The sequence below is a fragment of the Homarus americanus genome, unplaced genomic scaffold (genome assembly GCF_018991925.1).
Source record: "Homarus americanus isolate GMGI-L3 unplaced genomic scaffold, GMGI_Hamer_2.0 scaffold47364, whole genome shotgun sequence".
Lineage (NCBI taxonomy): Eukaryota > Metazoa > Arthropoda > Malacostraca > Decapoda > Nephropidae > Homarus > Homarus americanus.
The window spans coordinates 7,994-11,351 of NW_024723769.1; the positions used below are offsets into that span (position 1 = coordinate 7,994).

General features: G+C 31.6%; 1 pseudogene; it reads right to left on the reverse strand.

The window, feature by feature from the left end:
- On the reverse strand, positions 1-652 carry LOC121863703 (annotated as a pseudogene).
- Positions 653-3,358: the final 2,706 nt, after the last annotated feature.

The window sequence follows — 3,358 nt, forward strand, 5'->3', positions numbered from 1 at the left end:
TTAGTAGTTAGTGATTATAGGAGTTTCTATATAACTGTGGTCAGCTGGGGGATAAGCATGCTGTCATTCAATTGAAGTGAGTAAAAATAAAAGAAAATATAACTTCGTTTAACTTTAACTTTAATAATAATGAATCTAGAACGGCTACAAGAGAAATTATTAGTCCGGCAGAATGAACATTTCATGCGGTAGATGCATCAGGACCGTCAGAATATTGTCGTGGTATCCCATTTAATCTAAGAAATGTTGTGGGAAGAAAGTGAAATATTTACTCCTGTAAATATATGAATTAAAAGTAATTTTTATCATTTAGGATTTATAGATAGCCCTGTAAATGAGGAGAAATCGGTGAGCGATTCCTGCAAAGATGCCAAAAACTGCCTATAGATAGAACATAATGAAAGTGAGCAACAACATATATGGAAGAATATATCAATAGATGAATTAGCAAGAACTACTCCTGTAAGACCACCAACAGTAAGAGAAAAATAAACCCAGAGCTCAAAAGAAGGGTGGAGTATGAGTGTTGGGTACCTTGAAGGGTGCCTAATCATCTAAAAATTTTAATTCCTGTAAAGACCGCAATAATTATTGTGGCGGAGTAAAACAAATCGTGTAGCTCAACATCCATACCTACAGTAAATGAAGTGTGCTCAAACAAACAAACCAAGAATTCCAATTGCGATCATAGCACCAAATTATTCCTAGAGTTCAGAGCTTCCTTTTTTCCGAATTCTTGTGTTACAATATGAGAGATTATACCAAAGCTGGGAGAATAAGAATATAAACTTCCAAGTGCCCAAAGAATCCAGAATAAGTGTTGGTAAAAGTACTGGGTCTCCTCCCCGCTGGGTCGAAGAATGAAGTATTTAAGTTTCGATCTGTTAAAGAGTATAGTAATAGCTCCTGCTAGAACAGGGAAGAGAGAGCAGTAAAGAACTGCTGTAATAAATACTGATCATACAAATAAGAATTATTAGGTCTATTGTTATACTTTTTTCTTCGTATATTAATAGCAGTTGTCATAAAATTTACTGCACCTAAAATAATGTCGGCAATGTTTGATGCCATTACTTGAAGTGAATTAGCCTTATTTTTACTAAATAACCAAGGATGTGTTGCTTAGCAGTGTTTAACAGCATCACTCTACTGGTCAGTGGGATATTAGTTGGTAAAGGACTACTGGGGCAGTAAGCTCCCAGTGGTAAAGTGTCATGATTTCGTGGGAGTCCTATACAGCGAGTATAGCTCTACAACCAAACCCATATTTTAAATAAAATTTTGTGGGTCGTCTTATACTCCATTGGCCTTGTACGCCATTATACAGTATCAAAAGTTCAAGCCAGTGCCTCCACGAATACAAGAAGGAGATCATTACACATGAACCATCACGATTGGTCGACAAAAGTTAGGAAAAATTTCAAATTTTCGAGGTGGTTGGGTTAGCATAAATGATAAACAGTACAGGCCCAAAATAATGTCGGCAATGCCTGCTTGATGCCATTACTTGAAGAAATTGGCCTTTTACTTTTAAATAACCATGATGAAGTTGCTTTAAAGGTGTTTAACAGCACCTACTGGTCAGGGCTTGGTTGGTAGCGACCACTGGGCAGTAAGCTCCAGTGGTAAGTGTCATGATTTATGTGTGGTCCCATGGCTGGTAGCCAGTATAGCTCTACTGTAAACCCATGTTTTAAAATGGAAATTATGTGGAGTCAAGTCTTATACACTGTGGCCTTTGTACGCCATATACAGTATCAAAGTTCAAACCCAGTGCCTCAATGAATGCTGGGGTGAGATCATTACACATGAACCATGGTTTCCACAAAGTTAAGGGAAAAACAAATTTCTAGAGGTGGTTGTTAGCATAAATGTAGATAAAACAGTAACAGGAGGATGCATGCCAGATCCGTTGTGTTATCGTGATATATATATATATATATATATATATATATATATATATATATATATATATATATATATATATATATATATATATATATATATATATATATATATATATATATATATAATATAGAATCCTCACTTTACGCAATTCAAATCCACAGGGTACCGCTAAAGTGAACAACATAACATAGATTAAATGAAATAGAGACCCACTGACCCCCAAACTCCACTTTTTCCTATTAACAATCTATGTTCTAGTAAAAATAACATCTTAATTTTATGATGGTACATGCACATAATTAATACTTAAGAGAAATACAGTCGTAACGCTAATGTCCATTCAAATAATGGACCAACTCCTCCCCCTCTTCTCACACTACACCCTTGGCTCTTCCTCTGAGAAATTTTTGGGGAAAACCACTAGATTTTAAGGTATAGTAATAAATAATATCTCAAACTAAAGTTAGGATAATATAATTGACATTGCTGGATTCCTTGTAAGACTAGGAATATTTTTGAATATAAATGTCATATATTTTGCACAAAAGATAACATACACTCGGAGTAAACATTAGATCTAAAATTTGTATGTTTAACGCAAAATCTATGATGTTTATATTCAAAATGATCATCAAATTGTAAGAATTCCAGCAATGTAAATTATATTCTGCTGGTTAATTTGTATGATTTATGAGCTAAAACAAATATCTTCAGTTAATAAAAAAATATTCTTCACGCCACTATCTGTCAATCAAAGTACCCCACCTTGCCCTTCCAACCTTCCAGATGGTCGGTCGGTCCCTCCCTACCAGATATAAATGTGGGAAAACCAGAATATTTACCTTTTAGTAATAAATACACCAGACTAAAGTTAGGATAATATAATTGACATTGCTGGGATTCCTTGTAAGAACCTGAAAAATTTGAATATAAATGTCATATATTTTGCACAAAAGATAACATATTTACTCAGAGTAAACATTAGATCTAAAATTTGCATGTCTAATGCAAAATCTATAATGTTTATATTCAAAATGATCAAATTGTAAGAATTCCAGCAATGTAAATTATATTCTGGCCGGATAATTTGTGTGAATTTTATGAGCTAAATAAAAAATTATACTGTACTTCACCATGTAAAGGGGTTTCAAGGCATGACCTGTGCTAGGCGGGACCTGTGTGTGTGTGTGACATATATATATATATATATATATATATATATATATATATTATATATATATATATATATATATATTATATATATATATATATATATATATATATATATATATATATATATATATATATATATATATATATATATATATATATATATATATATATATATATATATATATATATTATATATATATATATATATATATATATATATATATATATATATATATATATATATATATATATATATATATATATATATATATATATA